The sequence below is a fragment of the Solanum pennellii genome, chromosome 11 (genome assembly GCF_001406875.1).
Source record: "Solanum pennellii chromosome 11, SPENNV200".
Classification (NCBI taxonomy): domain Eukaryota; kingdom Viridiplantae; phylum Streptophyta; class Magnoliopsida; order Solanales; family Solanaceae; genus Solanum; species Solanum pennellii.
In genome coordinates this window covers 26,693,100-26,714,527 of record NC_028647.1, presented here as the reverse complement: position 1 = coordinate 26,714,527, position 21,428 = coordinate 26,693,100, and the positions used below count along the sequence as shown (strand labels likewise).

The window sequence follows — 21,428 nt, the reverse complement described above, 5'->3', positions numbered from 1 at the left end:
TATATATATATATATATATATATAAAGAATTGAACCTTTCGGCCCACGCGTCCAATACTTAAACTTTCTTCCTTCTCATGAGAACTACGGAAGGCAAATAGATATTACTCCTTATTTTGTTTTATTTTTTACTATCTTAGTAAAATAAAAAGGTGAAATTGAACTAGGTATTTTAATCCAGCTCAATTTAATATATATATATATATATATCCTTGAAATTGTCCTAGCCAACTAAGAAAATTGAAATTAAACCAGGAGTATGATTTAATTCTAAATGTAGTTCAAATAAAATTACAATGAAAAAGGAATTATACTTAACGTATGAAAAGGATATTTCACCCCAACTTATCCCCTACAAATAAAGGCATGCTATCATTTTATTTTTCATTCTCAATATTAAACAATTGCATACTTCCCTTTTTATAGATCATTGAGGGACATATATTTTTCTTTTGTTTTGTTTTTCTTTTTGCTCTATCCTTTTTTTTGTGTCTTTCTTTTTAGAAAACATAAATAATATATGTATTTCACGGAGGCTAAGTAATGGAGAACTTTATTACAACACGAAAGTTTGATCTTGAGGTGTGAAGGTACGTGTTTAACGTCCCTGCCTTGAAGATCACTAATTTGAAGCATTAGTAGAATACCGTGTTAATGTCCCACCCTTGAAAAAATAATACTCACAAGTTTTTACAAGGTCACAAATACTAAACCAACTTGAAGCTTTTCAAGAATACCGTGTTTATCGTCCCCACCTTAATAAAAATACTACTCTCTAGTATTTACAAGGTACGGAATACTTAACAAACTTGAGGCTTTATTACAATAATGTGTTTAATGTCCCAACCTTGAAAGAGATACTACTCTAGAGGCTTTAATGGGTCTGAATAGTTAAGAAACTTCAGGATTTACAATGTTTAACATCCCCGCCTTGAAGAAAAATACTACTATGAAGGCTTTACAAGGTCCCGAATACTTCAACATAAGATGTGAAGGGTGTGTTTACGGTCCCCTCCTTGAACATCCCTTAACTTGAGGCTTTTCAAGATCCCTTATGCTTAAATTATTTACCCCTTCTTAAATACCCTTTTTTCGATCTTTATCTTCTTTTGTGCAACATGATATAACACTTTTTTTTATTCCTTTTGCACTTTGAACAATGTTTTTTTTGGAAGTATTATTCTTTGCCTTCTTCTAAACTCAAATATTGTACGGTAGATACTATGTTTGTTGTCCAGGATTCTTTTATTGGTTGTTATGTTTATCCATGGAAACAATTGAGATACACACTTCATATGAGAAGTTGTACATCCAAATATAATCAAAAATCTAAGAAAGCCTTAAAAGTGTGATATCTTGAGAAACCAATTCCTCATTGTACAAACATAGTGTGCACTCTTTGAAATTAAGGTCATTGCATGATTCTAGAGGAACTACGTTGGGGAGACAACATTGTGCTTAGAGGTTAATATCACTAAATTCCGAGATGTTAGGAATGAACAGAAGATGTCTTAAAAAATTGGCAAACTGTAAATAATGTTTTTATTCTTGATGTTGTAATTTCTTCTCTTTTTACTTATGATTGAAACTCCAATATTATACAAGCCTTTTAGGTGGATTTGTTTCATAAAAAAAATACATTGCTTATATCGAATGGGGACACATCCATACTACTTTGGGACATTTTATTTTCATTGTGGCTTGCCAATTAGCGGAGTCCCTTACAAAGAAGTGATACCAAAATACACAGAACTTACATGATTTAATGAAAAGAGAGAAATATTTCATCCTCAAAATTGTTAGTTTCTATTTGCTTCCTTTGATCATCTTAAAGAGGAAAATAATTGTAATATAGGAGTTTGTTTTATTGAATATACAATTTTGGTGCACGAAAGATCTCAAATATGATCTAGCTCCCCCAAGGAAAGAGAATAGATCTTCACGTCTGTCATCTATTCATAATCCAACAGCTGAGATAACACCTAAGATAAACACATGGTCAAGTACTAAGGACATGATATTTTCTAAGATTGGAGTGAAACACCAAAAATATGAGATTTATCTGATAGTCTTTTTTTCATGTTTGTTATGTGCCTTTGTATTTCTGTCTAAAGAAGGGAATTTTATTCAACCTAAAAATTTCAAGATAGCAAGCTTCATCGCGAGTGGTGGAAGGGTTGGCCTTGCGGTTCAAGTCATAGAAAAGATTTATCATGGCTTATATATTATTTAAAGTTCTTCATAGTTTGACCATATATGAGTTTTTTTTCCCATCCATTATGTTTGTTGTTGCCTTGCTTATTATCTCAAGACACATTATCTGCTTAATTATGGACCTTCTCTATCAAAAATTGTGGTATATTCTAGGGAAGGTGCTGCAAAGTACTTTGAAAAATATGAAGTAATTAGAAAGTGTGTTCATCGAAGAGGAAACATTATATGGAATGATCCTATGCTTAGTAGGCCTAACCCATCTTATTAGATTGATGATGGAAAACAACCATAGTTGGAGCTAGCTTATTTTAGAAGCCTTCTTTTTAATTATCTTCAATTTAGGAGTTGGGTTCCTTTGTCATCGAGCAATATAGTGTACGCTGATATATTCGCCAATTTCGGTTTTTATCAAGATATTCATGGAAATTTTGAAAATGATATTCATTTTGAGTCACTCGATAAAGTCCTTAGATATTGGCGCATTTGAATATCTAGTGCAACTATGTTTAAAGAAATATTTCCTCATGTGTTAACTTTCACAAAGAAGCTTTATACTACCCAATATTCATCTTTCTGGGAGTGATACTGTGGAAAGTTTGTTGAGGATAAGTTGGATTTTATGTTGGAGATATCTGGGTTAAAATTTGTTACCTTTTAGAAGAAAAAAAATCAAGATATTGAGAAGACACTTTCAACGGTCAAGACACCACTTAATCCCAACCTAAATGTAATAATATTAAATCCTCTAAGTCTTACAAGAAAGGAGTAGTTCATAATTATACTTATAAAGAGAAATGTCCCCAATTCCTCTTCTCTAGTAAACTAGCCTTTCAAAAACCAAGTAAAACTAGCAACGACCGGTGTTGGAACATACAAAGGGTTGAACAATTCGGGGTTGAAGTTGTTGATTAAGGAGTTGTAAAAGTATAAAGTGTCTATAGTCCTTCAAGATCATTGAAAATTTACTGCAAGGTTTTCTTTCCTTTTTTTCTTTTTTATCATTTTTTTGATAAAATGACTTTGCTCTCTTTCAAGCCCCAAGTTAACACCCTGGGTTTGGCCGATACTCGAAGACCATTAGTTTCCTTGAGCGGACCTTTAAAATGGTGATGCTTCAATATGTATATCTTTTTATATTTCGTGATAAATGACACTACTCTACAGTATGAGTGTCTACTAACCGAAGCTAGTAAAGACTCCCAACTAAGGGTTGGGGTCGTGTCCCTATGGAGTGGTAGTGAAAGTTGTAGCTACTCTGAATTTCGTTTTATATAGTCATAGTTTAATTCTACAGTTAAACACAAATTAAATTCAATGTGTGACACCAAAGTGTAAACTATCACGAAAGTGGTTTTGTCACAAGAAGTCAAATTGGAAAAAACAAAGAGGAAAAAATGTAAGGAAGAGAGTTCCTGGTGTGACCGCAATATATGTTTACCCAAACTAATGGGTACATGCTTTTGATAAGAAAACTCGCAAGACAATGGTTGAGGCATTCTACTAGTGTGCCTCTTACTATGACAGAATAAACTGGTCTGAACTCAGTTGCCTGTTTTTTAGTTTTAGGCATGAATGCTCCATATCTTGTATAAAATTCCATAACTCAGTAGAGAAAATATATGGTTTTCAGGCCTCGTGAATTACTAGAACCCATGGAAGTGTACTGTTTGCAAGAGTTCATGGTATTTTTCTACTAGGCTCTCCATAAACAAGAACTTCTCCTCAATAATGGTTCGCTCCACATCACCCTTTAATTTGTTGAATAATCACAGTGGATGGGCTATTACATTAAAAAGAGACAATGTAGGAGTCTATTCTAGTTCTGGAATTGGATCAAGAGGCATTGAGGTTGAGGCTACTCTTATTTGGGTGGTTGCATATGCCGATTCCCTGCTAGCTTAATCTGAGGCGTATTTCATAGTCTATCCTGCCATCGAATTAGCGGTTGGTCATCTCTATAATCATTTTTTCAGCTCAAATTTCTACGACCATCATCTTGCTAATGATATTTTTATTTATCTTGCCCTTGCCTCTTTGTAGCTCCTCGCCTCCTCTTTTCAGAGGATTTGAGCCTCCTTTATTGAATCGTATATCTAACACTTTGAAAGTTCATCACTTGGTGTAGATCCTCAAATGATGAATTAGGACTCAAAACACTATTCTAAGCCTAAATGATGTATTTTAATAATTTAGGAGATATTTTTCAAAAAATCAAGAAATGTCCACGACGCCAAGAGACTAGTGAAATTGAGGTTACTGTGCCTTAGCATGTTTCATGGGATTTTAAGAGTCAGAAAATAAATAAAATAGGTATGAAGTTATTAAACATCTGTTAGAGTGTGTTTACGGTAAAAAAAAATCCATGTACGACTCCCAAAGAACCACCCTAAGGGTCCTTGGAGAGGACCCTCCCAATTGACCCAAAAAGTTGTCTCTTGATAGTGTACACCTATGAGCCAAACGACGGGCCGTCGTTTGATCGACGATCCGTCGTTTGATCGATGATCCGTCTATGGATTCGTAGGTTAACACTTAACAATTTTTCCATAAGGCATGAAAATTCTGGTCTCGAAACCAATGACACCTTGCTAGGTCTCGTCTCGTAGGTTGCGTCTGTTTTAGACAACATAATTTTTAAAAGGATGTTTTTATTAGTTAGTTACTTGGGAGGTTAATTATGGACTAGGGGGTATTCAATTTAGTAATTTAACGGACTATAAAAGGCCTAACCCTCATCATACTAACTTAGCAACACATGATTCCCCAAACCCACATCTCTTTAACTTCTCTCTAGTCTCTCTCTTCCCAAACTCAAACCTCCTTTGAAGGAACACTACAGCTCCAATTCAAAGAAGAATTCATCAAGGATTTCATATGAAATTCGTTGCAATATCATCACTAAGGTTTGGTTTCTTTCACTCTTGGGATTCCTTTCCCCAAGAGGCCCTTTCAAAGATGATATTCAACTTCCGCAAAACTAGGGTTTCAATCTACACATGGGTTCTCTTTATAAAACGTACTTGTTAATGAATTGTGATTAATAATAGTCTTGTATCTTTGATTATTTAAAAATTAATGATCAATTGTTGTTAATCAATCAAGATTTCTCCTTTTAACCCTTGTCCTTCACTACACTCATCATGCCTATTTATCCTATAGTAATTGTGAAAGATGATGACTATATGTATATGTAGATAGTAATTGCTATGTATTACATCTTGTGTGTACATTGACTATGTAATTCTTTGTATTTGAAGTATTAAGGCGATGAAAGGGCAAAAAAGTCTGAAGATTGGTTCTTCTTGAATCCGATTATGAAGCATGATTTACTTAGATTGTAATGCTTCTATGTCAAATATATGGTTGTGAAGTTGATAACAAGTATTCCTCATCCTTAACCCTAGACTATTGAACTTATTATGAACTATGCAAGTATGTTAAGATACGATTATTGTATGATAGAAAGTAACTTTTCATGATTATGATAAAGTTTAGAGTGAAAGGTTTACTCATTTGTATGTGGTTTTTGAAAGTGAAAGGGTAGTTCTGACTTATCAATACATATGAGCTATTATGATGAACTGTTCACATAGAGTTCTTGAAGAGACGTATGTGATCTTACATGAAGATCATGATGACCAAAAAATGGAATAAATTCTTAGCACCGAAAGAGCATGTTAATGAGATGGAGGTCTCACATTTAGTAAGTCCGCGCTTCCACAAGGGTTTCTTCACGTTTAGTAAGACCGACTTTTGAGGATATGTGTTGTCTCATGAAATGGGAAACTCTACACCTAGCAAGTCAAGGATTATAGAAGCAATACTCTTGACCCTTAACTATTTTCCCGCATAGGTTTATAGCTTTGTCGATCCACCTAGATAGTTATGTAAGAATGGTTACACCTTCGACAAATGTTAACCCTTTTTTCGGTGTGGGAGGATAACACCGGATTCCATGTAGCTCACATGGTCCCATTCCAATTATTTTACATTATACTTGTAATGAAATAAGGTAGATGAATAATTCATTTATATGAACTATTATTAGGGTTTATCTTAAAGGGTACTATATAGGGTGATGAAGGGTATGTGACTTCTTTTACACATTGCACATGTGGGATCATAAGGGATTATTCTAGTAGTGAGTTGTATGATTAAGTTGGTTACATGTCTAGGGGGTAGTCTTAATCCTCTCAGACGCCGGCTATGTCTAGGGGGTGATCCCCGTTCGTGAAAAACTTTGTATTAGACCATGAGGTTGAATCTTAGGATTTATGTCACTGAGCCACATCAAGTAGAATCTTTTTCATTATTGTGAAGCGCATCACGATTATGAATAAAAGGCTATGTGATTCCTAGGAAAGTCTCACTTTGTTTGTATTCAAGAGTCGCGCCTCTAGACTTTCAAAATCTACATGTCCTTATCTTGTAACCTCTTTTTTATGATTATAGGTAATTAATACAAGAAGAAACAACGTTCATGAGGTTTGGGAGAATGAAAATGAGGTGGTTCCCCCTCCGGCTCCGTAAAACCCACTAATTCCTATTGAAGAAGGAGCTATGAGTAATGTGGAGATGAGGGCGGCCATTCATAGCTTGACCCAAGTGTTAGCCACTCAAGTAGCTAGGGATTCTAGGGTTTAAGTTGTTCCTAATAGTAGCACAACTCTATCAAATGTTAGGGATTTCACAAGGATGAATTCCCCTACCTTCTTTGGCTCCAAGATGGAGGAGGACCTGCAAGGGTTCACTGTTGAAGTGTTCATGGTGCTAGATACTATGAGGTATCTTCTGAAGAAAAGGCGGAAATTGGGGGGCTTTAATGGCGACCTTGTATGAGCAATGGAAGGATGAAAGGCCGTTTAGAGAAGGCCGAATTACTTGGGGAGGTTTCAAGACGACCTTCCATGAAAGGTTCTATCAATGAAACTAAGGGATATGAAAATTCAAGAATTCATCTACTTAACCCAAGGGGTATAAGTGTGAAGGAGTATTGTCTCAAGTTAACTGAACTATCCATTAATGATCCTACTATTGTGGCGGATTCTAAAGTTAAGATGAACAAATCTGTTATGGGGGTATCTGACCTTGTGTTGAATAAATGTAGGTCGGCTATGTTGATTCCTAACATGGAAATCGTTAACACCACGAAAATACTAGACCATGGTTGACATGTCGATACATCATTTCTTAATTAGTATAATATGTTTTATCCTCATTTAGGAACTTGGAAAATTTTGATACTTACAATCTATCTTAACATAAGTGTTCTTATAATTTAAGGTATTGTATAGGGTATTTATGTAAATTGGCTAATTAGAATTACAAATAAATTGGAACTATTAGCATCAAATTTATACCTATAGGTGTATATGTATGCTTTTTGGGCAGCCAACTATTTTTAGGGGAAGCCCCTTTTGGTTACATGTGTACATGTGATGAGGATCATTTTGTATGTATATATTTTAAACCTCCTTTGATTGAATTTGTTTTCCCTCAAGTTTAAGAACATTATAACATTAGCTAAACTTTTTTTCTTTCAAAATCAGGACAAAAACTAGCTCCACTTTGCTTGAATCCGACACACACGCTCCCTCTAGGTAAGTGACAAAATCTATTTTTATGTTGTGTAGTGTTTGGTATTTCATGGATATATCTTTCAATAGAAATTAGTTTATAGTGAATAAATATGTTATAAAAAGATAGTTCATATACCTACAACTCCTATGTTTATGTAAAACTCTAATTTTTCTGTTATGGATTTTGAATATTGGATGCAACATAAGACAACTTCTATCCAAATACAGGAATTAGAATCTTGTCAGTTCAACAATTAGTATTTTTATAATATATTTTTGTAGAAAACGTACATTTTTTGTAATTCTTGATTATTTGCAAGCTTACAGGATGTACCTACCTCTTTATTGAAAGTATAACATCCATTTTTTCTGTTTTCCTTTTATAATCTTAGTTGCGACATGAGACATTAGGTTGGTCAGAATCATTTTTCTTGGAGCATAGTCGTATTTCTAAAGACTAAGCATACTTGTGATGATTATGCTTTTTTTCTTAGACATTATTGTGATACTAGGAATTATAGAAGTTATTTAATTGTATTTTTAGGGTTGTATATAGTCGTGAACAAGTTGAGGACCTTCATATGTTTGTTGGTCTACGGTTTGAACTCTTGAAGTAGTGTTCGAATTTTTAATGTCTAAGGAACCGTGTTTTGTGTATAAACTCGTACTTTTACTATTTTTACCTGCTGGTATATTTTAATTATTATTTTGGTACCTCTGATATTTCTTTTCACTTTGCATTGTCGTGTTGTTGTCATTAAAGACTTTAAAGACTCTACTGTCACTCGCCAACTTGTACGGATTGTTTGATCACTTGAACTATTGTTGGGACCTTGTTTTACTTATGGATGTGACTTTGTTACTATTGACATGTGTTTTGATTTGGATCATTTTCCATCGTGACTCAGGATTTTTAGTTCGTCCTGAGTGTGGGAGATGTCAATTTTAAGTACGAACCAGTAAGCCATTTTTAATATGGTTCTTGATAATCTTAATTATTGGTCTTTTACCCTTCTTTATGCATAGCGTCGACACTTCTTTATTCTTCTAGTGCTTGGTGTGACGATGTGATGTATATATTGGGCGAGTGTTGTTACATAACCTTTTGGAAAATGGTGCTATAAGCGTTATTGAGAATTGGAGCTTTATATATCGAACTTCATACTCATTGTATATTGATTATTTATTTTACTATTTCTTTTTCAATTATGCTGCCCTTGACTCTTGAATGATAACTTGGTGAATATGAAGATTCGGGATCTATAGTTTATACACCACTAATCAATATGCTTAGCGATAGTTATTTTTATCATAGGGAATGTGCGAGAGGACGCCTGAAGTTGGCAATTGAAGATGGATATTTTGAAAGCCTTAAGGAAGATAACACTTGCCTATCGGCATATATATTTTGTATAAACGTTGGGACTTGTGAATGATCTATGGGTTGTATATTTACAATAGATTTTTAGGGTTAATTTCTTCTTGTCGCCACGAGTTTTAAAATAAGTATGACATATATGTTTTAATATTTTTGGAGTATGTAAACCCAAGTCTTGTTATATACTAGTTTACTATATGTTTTGTATGTTGTGTGAGGCACGAACAGTTTGATTTTGATACACGGAAGATGGTTTTATTATCGTAATTTAATCCTTAAGTGTAGATAATATACACATGAAAAAATTGTCAGTTATTTGCTTAACAGATTCTAGAAGGCTTTTTCGTCATTATTTAAAATTTGGTGCCATATAAATGTTGACTTCAAGAAAATGTTTAAAATTGGGAAGATACACAATCAAAACTTAATTATTTGTTATGAACTTAATCCGTCAACTAGATTAAAATTAGTTTGCCTTCGTTTATCTAGTTTTAATGTCGCAAATATTAAATTAGGTTTATGAGAACTTTGTAGTATCTCTCGGAAAGGGTCACTATAAGTGTTGGAATTGGAACCTAGGTTTGTGGCTCTAGCACTTTTGCTGTTAATTATTTGTATTGTTATTTACTTTCGAAAGGTTCTATTAAGAGTTAATGTTCACTTTCATGGTTAGATATACTTTTTATGCATGTAGAGTGCACATGCATTATGTTCATGTCCCTAATGCAATACGATCTTCCGTTTTAGAGGAAGTAAGTTATGGCCTCTTCATCCGACTGACCTATGAAAGATGCTTGTGAATGTTAAGGTACAACTGTTTCCCAACCTCATGCACTCGAAGTGGTTGGAGAACATATCTAGAATGAGTATGTTCCCCATACAAGTGGGTCTGAAGTGGGACAACCATCCGAGTATAAGAGCTGGTTCACATCCTCACATGATTCATGGTACTCAAGCAATGAATACTACTTTTCAACAAATGTTTGAATTCATAAACCACATGGCTGAATAGATTCATGATTCCAATGGGATTAACTTTTAGAAAATGAGGAAAATAAGTGCAGTGAAGTTTGAAGGAACTATTGATCCCACTGATGCTGAACAATGGCTATATCGCATGGAGAAGGTGATTGAGCAGTTGGAGTGTTTAGATTGTGCGAAAATTTTGTATGCTATTTAACTATTAAAAAAGGATGCTTATGATTGGTGGGTAACTTTTCCAAATGCCAAGGTAAAACCTCTTGTTCTTACTTTGGATGATTTTCTTAAGGAATTTCGTATGATGTATGGACAACCTCCTTATTGTTATTGTTGAATATGAACAAAAGTTTCTAAGGCTCTCTTGTTATGCTGGAGGTACTATAAAAGAGGAAAAACACAAGTGCAGGAAATTTTAATATGAATTAAATGATTCCATTATGAGATATTTTGCGACCCTGCAACATGAGAACATTTCTAAGTTAGCATCTGCTACTTTTATTTGGAACAACTTGATAAAGAAGAAGCTAGTAGAAATGAAAACAAATTCCGAAACCGTAGACCACATTTTGAGGTCCATCAAAAAGGGGAAGGTTTGATAATTCTAGGGCTAGTATTGATAAAAGGAAAACTCAACAAAAGAGAAAAGCGTCATATTTTTCTATAGTTAGCATTCCAAATTATGGTCAAGGCAAGCCTCACGTTCTCAATTGTCTGCAATGAGGAAAGAATCATTATGGTACTTGTAGTTAGCTTCTGGTTCATGTTTTAATTGTGGGATGTTTAATCATAAAATGAAGGACTGTCCTAATACTAATAATGGTCCTTCCTTGAATACTTAAGGTTTGATTCATAAGCCTTTTCTTAATACTCCTCAAATTAATAAAGGTGTAAGTCCTAGAAACACCTAGGCAGTAGGTGCAAGTATAGCTAATCTAGTTAGTGGACAAAGGGGTACTGCACGCACTTATGCTATGAGGCAGAGGGATGATCAAGATGGATAGGACATGGTTGTTGGTAAATTTCACTTATTTTGCTTGTTTCTATTAACATTGTTTGATCCGGGCTATACACATCCATATATTTATTCATCACTTGTCCTTCCTGACAATGTGAAATCCGTGAGATTTAATTAGTTGTTGGTTGAAAGTCCTTTGGGATTCTAGGTTGTGTGTAGTCAAATTTATCGTGATTATATCTTCATGATTCAAAACCTAGTGTTCCCTATTGATTTAACTTAAATGCCCTTCAACGATTTAATGTTCTTGTAGGTATGGAATGGATTTATAAAAACCATGCAGTTATAACTTGTAGGTCAAAGAATGTGACTTTCAAAGATCCAACGTGTTCACACATCATTGTACAAGGTCAAAGATCATTGACTTCATATATTATATCTGCTGCCTTGGCAAGAAAGTTGATCCGTCAAGGTTGTAGTGCATACCTTGCTCATATAGTTGATACACAGTTGGAGAGTCCTTGTATCAAGGCCATACCTATTGTTAGATTTTCCAGAAGTCTTCCCAAAAATTATTAAGGATCGTTTAATGATTTCTTCGGATAGAAAAAAGTCATACGCTAATCTTAAAAGGAGTGAAATTGTATATCAAGTTGGATATAAAGTATTATTAAAGGTGTCACAACAAGAAACTAGACAATATACGAGACCGGCGTCGTTAACCTATAGAGGTCGCAGCCAAGCCTACATGCGTTATTCATACCTCAGCTATATTAATATTAGCAGAGAGTTTGACACTTTTTGATCTTTAACAAACTTGATAAATATTCTTAACATTTCATAATCATTCATCATCAACCATCTAACATTAAAGAGAGAAGCAACTGAAAGTAAAAGTTCATTAAGTATTAATTGTATAATGGCAAAAATTGCACCAATATGAAGTCTGAACTAAAATAGGAAAGAAACGCTAGTGGAACATGCTCCACCATCTCAACTCTAAAACTACGCTAGAATGTAAAACAGAAGCATCCATGAAACATGAGACCTACAAAACTCCGGATAAATGGTAACATCCAGATAGCTGCAACAATGAACCTTAGCTCTATCGCCAACTTGTGCTTGCACCATACTTAGTACACACTTGTATTAAGTATGGGTATATGAAAGCACACACCAAAGACATGCATGAGAAGGAACAACTCTTTCCTAACAACATGATTTTTTGAAGTCAAGTCAGTAGAATTGCCAAATTGAGATTAAGAAAGTTAGTGAACTTTCAATATTGAGTAAGGAAGGTCATGCCATGAGAGTAACATGCATTATTATAAATATCGTATTGCACACAACACATAACATCTTCATATATCATAGCACATAACATATAACACATAGATTCTTCTATATCATTCATTCATATGCCATAAGACTTGGAATCATGGACTTGACATTCAAAATTTTCAAAATGAGGGCTCAACACATGGGATCCAACTTGGAAGTCTTAATTAGCAAACACAGAGTCTGCTTCATTCATTCATATATACTTCTTTCATATCATTCATAGGCTAGTGTGAACACCTGCTATACCTATGGTATAGTTTAAGACATTCATCGAGTTTGCTGTGCAATGATCATGAATAAGCTAATGTCATCACCTTGGTCTAGCTCACCTTTTGATTATCCTATCCTAACACCTTTTGTATCATTCATTTCATTGTGTGCTTCATTTGAGGTTATCCTCATTCATTCATTAGGAAATTTAACTTTAACTGACATAGATCATGTGAGCATTGTGAAATCCAGTGTCTCCCCCTCACCAATAAGAGGTGGTATCACCGGCCAAAGTGACCCAAAAACATGCTAGCGTACATGGGAATTTAACCCCGCTAGATCCCTATATTGGCAGTTTAGGGTCAAAGACTATAAGATGTATGAAGACCCATACCCGGCAAGCCGGACTGTCTCATCTCATGAGAGTTACGTGAACCTTCGCCTTTCCCGAAAGAATGAATCACCGCTCATTGCTAGTCTATCGGTGCTCAGTATAAAGTTCCATTACATTCACTTCATACATCATGGAAGTTGGCTTCCAGTATGAGGACATCATAGCTCATTAGATGATTTCTTATCTCATCATTAGTATTAAGTGTGTAAGCTCAATAATTTCATTAGAGTGTTCATAGATACTGGTCTCTTCATTTCCTACACTCTCATTGGTGAGTACGTATTGGTAACATTTACTAAGGCTCATTTTAGATTGCTCTCATCATATTCATTACCCTCATATCATGTTGTCACCACACTCTTTAATATTAGCACCTTTGCTTTTCATAGTTACTCACCTCTTATTACGTGAATGTTCATTTCATCATTTCATAGTTCATCTCATCATATGCCAATGCACTTGGCCACTTAGTGTATCTTACACTCATACTTACCATCTTAGGGTTCATCATTTTATTACATACATCTTAGGTTCACTTATTTTTGAAGGTATGTTAGATTCATGTGTCTATACATACAAGCCATGGGACTTCATTCATAGTTATCTAAGTGATTCTTACTTTCCTAATATTATGTAGTACAGACTCATGTATCTTGTATATATACCAAGATGTTGACTTTTATCTAAGTATATGGCATTATTCTTGGATATTTTTCTCACGTATGACTTATATATCAATACGAATGTTTGAGCAACGGAACCCAAATCTTGAATCACATGCATATCATTTATATTTTTCATTGATTTTATTTCTAATATTCATAACATTAGAAATCTAAATTAAATCACAACATTTACATTTAAGGATTAATTTGCTGTTTTAGTTTTCCTCTTAGTTAACCGAAGGGTTCGAGGTTCGGACCCCCACAATCCCTTTTTAATTTTTGGTAGTTTTTTGTTGCCCTTTCTTTCCTAAACCAAGAGGTTGTGGGTTCAAACCCCCACAACCTCTTTGATTTTTCATTTAATTCTCGCTGGGATAGGCATGTTGTGGGTTTGAACCCCTACAGTCTCCTTATTTTTTTCTTTTTATTTCGCTGATGCTTGGAGGTTGTGGGTTCAAATCTCACGCCTCCTGTTTATTTGATTAATTACATTTCTCTTCATTCACCTCTAGTTCGCAAGGTCGAATCCCCTTAGCACCATTTCCATTTCCTTATTTCGCAATATCAGTAGCTAGGATGGAATCCCCTTAGCCCCATTTCCCTTTTATTTTTCGCGAAAGCAGTAGCTAGGATTGAATCCCCTTAGCTCCTTCATGTTTTTTTTCTTTATTTTTCAGCTTCTTTAACATGTGAGGTTTTGGGTAAAATTCCCATTGACCTCACATATGTTATTTTACTTTAAAAACCCAGAATTGACATTCTTGGAGAGTACACAAATCTGGAAAATTTTAGTCATTCTTGAACTCATTTTAGGCACATTTTCCATAAGTTTAGTTGGCTAAATGATGGTCATTTCAATCCATTATATTTCATTTCAATGAACATCACATGGTATGCACATTTCACCAATATAATACATATGAATTTCCTGTCTTATACGACTCCAAACAGTGGCTAAGGCACTGCCAACGTGCTCAAAGACACCAACCTTTTTGATCACACATTTAATATCATTTTCGTAATTTCCCTCACATAAACATGTTCACATTTAATATAATCGCATCATTCATGCCTAAATCTAGCAACACCACATACCCTCCCTACGAATTCGTTTGGGATCTAGGGACAAGGACATAAAGAAAAAAGGGAACAACCTTAGTTTCGGAATGAATCTTTTGAATCGTAAGGGACCTCTTGGATAAGGGACCAAGATAGAAGAAACCCATTCCTTTTGATTTTGTTCAAGTGTGCAGCAGCTGCCCAAAAACTCCTCCATACCACGCCCAAATTCTCCTCAACGTACATGCCACTCGACAAACAACATCCCACTGCCTTGACATTTTTCATTACCTTCCTTTGTTTAAAACTTTTAGTGTGTTTTTCAAGTGTGAAGAACCATTGTTATTAAAATGTTCTTGAGCTTTCTTGTTAGTCAGAGTGTGAGGGAATAAGGGTTGGGAGACGTGGAAGAGAGTTGAGAAACGTGAGAGAGAGAGTTATAAGGATTAGGAGACTAAATTCAAGACTTAGTCAAAATAGAATGTAATTTAATTAATGCAAAATCTTATTTACTTTAATTAATACGTGAAAGGACCATTTTACCCTTAATAAATAGATTTTAATTGATGATTAAATCATCAATTCAACGCTCCTAGTGGGGCTCGAACCCGAGCGGCACCCCATTTGCAAAATGGGTCACTACGGGTTGTCCAAATTGCTTTTTAAATTAAATTGATTATGTAATTTATTAATTCCTCAGGGTAATTACAATATTACCCTTGTCCTGGAAAAGACCATTTTACCCCTGGACCCTCAAAACTTTAAATTTCCTCTTTTATGTCCGGTAAAGACTCCTTCGGTTAAATCTTCATTTTGCGAGCCTTACTTGGTTAGTTCGAACCATTCCAAGCTCAACTAACTCCCCAAGATTGTTTACTTTGTCGTGGTAAGGGTTCTGAGGTCTGGTTCTACCCGTATCAATCATTGTGAACCTTGGTTTAATCACAAGAATTCTTGACACCCTAAGTCTTGATTCTATTCATTTTTAGGGTTGGTACATTATCCGCCCTTAGGAACATTCTTCCCCGAATGACACTACCACTTTACATCGTAATGCCAGTCAGATAAAAATAAATCACTATTCATAGTAAACCAATAGCAACAAAATACGGAGAGAAAAGAAACATAGGCTTAAGAGTAGGAAGTCTAACCTCAAGAGCTGAAAAGATGAGGGTAGCGGGATATCATGTCGGCCTCAGCCTCCCACGTAACACCCTCAACAAGATGATTTCTCCACAATACCTTCACTGTGGCAATCTCCTTGTTCCTTAGCCGTTTGACCTTTGTTTCTAAGATCTCAACAGGTACCTACCTCCTTATAAGACAAGTCTTCACCAACCCCCAAACCTTCAACAGGTAGGATTGATGATGGATCACCTAGGCACTTCTTCAACATAGAGACATGAAAGACTAGATGAACAGAAACCAGCTCCGCAGGCAATGCTTACTCATAGTAAACCTCACCCACACGCTGTAGGGTCTCATATTGACCACCATACCTCGGACTCTACTTCCCTTTTCTACCAAATCTCATAACCCCTTTCATAGGTGATATCTTCAAGTAAACCCGGTCACCAACATAAAACTCTAAGGGTCGTTTTCTGTTATCAGCATATGACTACTACCCACTGTAAGCAGCAGCCAACCTGTCCCTAATCACTCTAACCTTCTCTAAGGCCTCATGAATGAATGTGTACCCAAAATGGATGAATCTCCAACCTCGAACCGCCCAACTAGAGATGTACACCTCCTACAATACAGTCCCTCAAACGGTGCCATCCCAATGCTGGGCTGATAGCTATTATTATACGAGAACTCTATCAAAGACAAATGGTCATCCCACTTACCTCTGCAATCAATCACACACGCTCTCAACATGTCCTCCAATGTCTGAAGGGTGCGCTCTACCTGCCAATCTGTCTGAAGATAAAAGTAAAAGGCAGTGCTAAGCTTCACCAACGTGCCCAAGATCTTCTGGAATGATCTCTATAAATGAGAAATAAACAAAGATCCTCTATCTGAAATTACAGACAAAGGAATCCCATGCCATCTCACAATCTCATCAATGTAGAGTCTCACATAATCCTCGTCTTTGTATGTAAAGTTCATAGGGATAAAGTAGGCAGACTTAGTTAATCTGTCCACAATAACCCATATGGATCATGCTGCCTCCTAATCCTCAGAAGACCAACCACAAAGTCCATATTAATGCCATCCCACATTCAAGTCCGAACCTCAATAATTAGGACACTTGGCTACGTATTCCGCAATGTACTTCTTTATACCATCCAACTAATAAATCTGCTTAAGATCATGATACATCTTGGTGGAACCTGGATGTATGGAATATATGGAACCATGGGCCTCTGCAATAATCCTTGTCTTCAAATCATCCACATCTAGTACACAAATCCTTTCCTGATACCTAAGTATGCCTCACCTCCCAAAGCGAAAGGCTCATTCATGTTAATCAGTACTAAATCCTTCAGCTCCATCAACACAGGATCTAGATGTTGACCTTGCTTGACTTCAACTACCAAAGATGATTCAGAACTAGGATGAACTAAAACATCCCCAGTAGTAGAGTCAACAAACCGCACACCTAGTCTGGCCAGTATGTGTACATCTTTCACCAGCTCTGTCTTCTCATCCTTAATGTGGGTTGTACTTCCCATGCTCATCCTGCTGAAAGAATCAACAACAATATTAGCCTTACCTAGATGGTAGTTTGCATTCATGTCATAATTCTTCAACAGCTCCAACAATCTCTGTTAAAGTAGATTTAACTCCCTTTGCGTGAACACGTATTGGAGACTCTTATGGTCTGTGAACACATCCACATGCACTCCACACAGATAGTGCCTCCACAGCTTCAGTGCAAACACCACAGCTGCCAACTCCTGGTCATGAGTGGGATAATTCTTCTGATAGACCTAGAGTTGTCTGGATGCATAAGCTATTACCTTACCAGCCTGCATAAGAACACAACCCAAACCAACCCTAGATTCATCACAATAAACAGTATAATTTTCATTACACTTAGGCAGCGTAAGAACCAGGGCGGAAGTGAGTCTGTCCTTCAGTTCCTGGAAACTCTTCTCACAAGTCTCCTTTCTTTCAAAGATGGATTTCTTCTTCGTCAAAGCTGTTAGTAAGGCAGCAATGGAAGAAAATCTCTCCACAAACCTGCGGTAGTAAGCAGCCAATCCCACAACGCTACAGATGTCAGTGGGAGTAAGGGGCTTTGCCAGTTATTAACAACTTCAGTCTTCTTGAGGTCCACCTCTACACCTTGATCGGACACAACATGGCCCAAGAAGGTCACTGATCTTAGCCAAAATTCACACTTTCTTAATTTGGCATAAAATTGATGTTGTCTAAGTACCTGCAAGGTTAGTCTCAAATGTTGTTCATGCTCTCCCTTGGTGTTAGAGTAGATGAGAATGTCATCAATGAATACTACGACGAAAAGTCAAGGTATTCAAGGAAGACCATGTTCATGAGATCCATAAATGTATCAGGTGCATTCGTGAGACCAAATGACATGAATAATAATATTCCTCTTTTTGGGATTAATGTTCTCAACGGTGAATCGATCATTCGATATCCTTCTCCTAAAAGACCAGAAATCCTTCCTTTCGACATTGCGATAAAGTATTGACATAGTAGAGTTAAAGGCACCACATCGAGAGAGAGGGTTGGGGAAAGACCCGGACTTATAGTGACAATAGCGGATACAGAAGACTGTTTTTAGATGTCTCCATCCCTAACCCTAAGCTGATGATACCTAGAAGGAAGATCGATCTTAGAGAAGAAATACACCCTTGAAGTTGATCGAACAAATCAGCTATTCTAGGGAGGAATCTCTCCAGAAATCCTGTCTTGAACAACACCCATGTGACTTGCACTCCACCTAAGACACGGCTATCTTGCCACATCTTGCATCAAGTCTGTGCAACATCCTTGAGCTGAAAGGAAGCCAACTCTGCTTTCTCAATATCAGTGGTCCTCATAACAACCAGGATCTTATGCACCTCATCTACAAACTCTTGAGGATCCTCCGATGTCTTAGCCCCAATAAATATAGGAGGATTATTCCTTGTTATATCTCACAGTGTGTCAGCCATGCTGCGAACCGGTGTGTTCTCCCTCTGAATATCATGCCGGTATACTTGGGCATTCATAGCCTGAGCCTACATCGTGATGGCCTGTGCCATCTGGGCCAGAGATTCCCTCACCTCAGCATCAGTCAAACCAACTGGGTTAACTGGCATGACCCCTCTTTCAGCTGGAGCCTGGGGTGGATTTTGATTACCGCCAGCAGCTGCTCCCCCTGTCCGCCGACCATTAGCTCTCCTAATGTTCATTCTCTTAAAAACAACAAGGGTTGATGTTTGGCACGCTCATACCCCCAGAATTCAGAAATTAAGAAAAGAACGATAAGATCAAAAAAAGGGAAATTTTCCTACGCATCATGCAGTCTCTAATCCAGGATTGTGGTGCACTTCACTACTATGACTTAGAAACTACTTAAAGTGGTTGATGTGAACATATATTCTTCAGCGTTACTCATACCTCACCTAGATTAATTTTAGCAAAAAATTTGAAACTTTTTGATCTTTAACATACTTGCTAAATATTCTTAATATTTCATAATCGTTCAGCATCAACCATCTAACATTAAAGAGATAAGTAACTTAAAGAAAAACTTCATTAAGTATTAATTGTATAATGGACAAAATGCCACCAATATAATGTTTGAACCAAAACATGAAAGAAACTCTAGTGGAACATGCTCCATCAGCTCAACTATAAAACTATACTAGAATATAAAACAAGAACATCCTCGAATGCATGAGGACCTACTAAACTGCGGATGAATGCTGACATCCGGATAGCTGCAACAATGAACCTGTAGCTCTATCGCCCACCTTTGACTGCACCTAAAATAATATACGTGTATAGGGTTAGTAAACACTTGTACTACGTATGGGTATATGCAAGCACACACCAAGGACATGCATGAGAAAGAATAGGTCTTTCCAAACGACATGATTTTTGGAAGTCAAGTCAGTAGACTTTCCAAATTGAGATTAACAAAGTTAGTGAACTTTCCAAATTAAGTTAGAAAGATCCTTCCATGAGAGTAACATGCATTATTATAAAAATCGTATTGCATACAACACATAAGATCTTCATATAGCACATATTATAGATCATAACATATAACACATAACTTGTTTCATATCATTCATTCATTGTCCATGAGACCTTGGAATCATGGACATGACATTAAGATTTTCCAAAATGAGGGAACAACACATGGGACCTCAACTACGGAGTCTTAATTAGCAAATACAGAGCCAGCTTCATTCATTCATACATAATTCATTTAATTTCATTCATTGGCCAGTGTGAACACCAACTATACGTAGGGTATAGTTTAAGACTTTCATCAGGTTTGCTATGCAATGATCAGGAATAACCTAATGTCACTACCTAGGTCTAGGTCACCTCTTGATTATCCTATCCTAACACATTTGGTACCATTCATTTCATTTTGTGCTTTATTTGAGACGGACCTCATTCATTCATTGGGAACTTTAACTGTAGCTGACATAGATCATGTGAGCATCATGAAATCCAGTGTCTCCCCCAAACCTAAAAGAGGTAGTATAACCGGCCAAAGTGACCCAAAGATATTCTACCGTACATGGGAATTTAACCCCGCCAGATCCCTATATTGGTAGTATAGGTTCAAAGACTAAGAGATGTATGGAGACCCATACCAGACAAGCTGGACAATCTCATCTCATGAGAATCAGGTGAACCTTCGACCTTCCCGAAAGAAGGCATCACCGCTCATACCTAGCCTATCGGTGCTCAGTATAAAGGTCCATTACATTCAACTCATACGTCATGCAAGCTGGCTTCTAGTCCAAGGACAACATAAATCATTAGATGATATCTCATCTCATCATTTGTATAAAGTGTGTTAAGTTTGATACTTTCATTTGAGTGTTCATTGAGACTGGTTTCTTCATTATCTTACACTTTCATTAGTGAGTACGTATTGGTAACATTTGCTTAGGCTCATTTGAGATTGCTCTCATCACAGACATTAGCCTCATATCATGTTGTCACCACATTCTTCATTATTAGCACCTTTGCTTTTTCATAGTTACTCACCTCTTATTACGTGAATGTTCATTTCATAATTTCGTAGTTCATATCATCATATGCCAATGAACTTGGCCACTCATAATTACCCTCCTAGGGTTCATCATTTCATTACATACATCTTAGGTTCAATTATTTTTGTACGTATGTTAGACTTATGTGTCTATACATACAAGCCATGGGACTTCATTCATAGTTCTCTAAGTGATTTTTACTTTCCTAAGATTATGTAGTACAAGATTCTTGTATCTTGTATATATGCCAAGATCTTGACTTTTGACCTAAGTAGATGGCCTTATTCTTGGATATTTTACTCACGTATGACTTATGTATCTATACGGAAGTATGAGCAAGGGAAAACAAATCTTGAATCAGTTGAATACCATTTACATTTTTCATTGATTTTATTTTTAATATTCATAACATTAGAACTGTAAATTAAATCTCAACATTTAGATTGAAGGATTAATTT

At 36.0% G+C, this 21,428-nt stretch overlaps 1 pseudogene; it reads right to left on the bottom strand.

The window, feature by feature from the left end:
- LOC107003773 overlaps nucleotides 1-19,143 on the bottom strand; it is a 44,166-nt pseudogene extending 25,023 nt beyond the window's left edge.
- Between the last annotated feature and the right edge of the window lie 2,285 nt (nucleotides 19,144-21,428).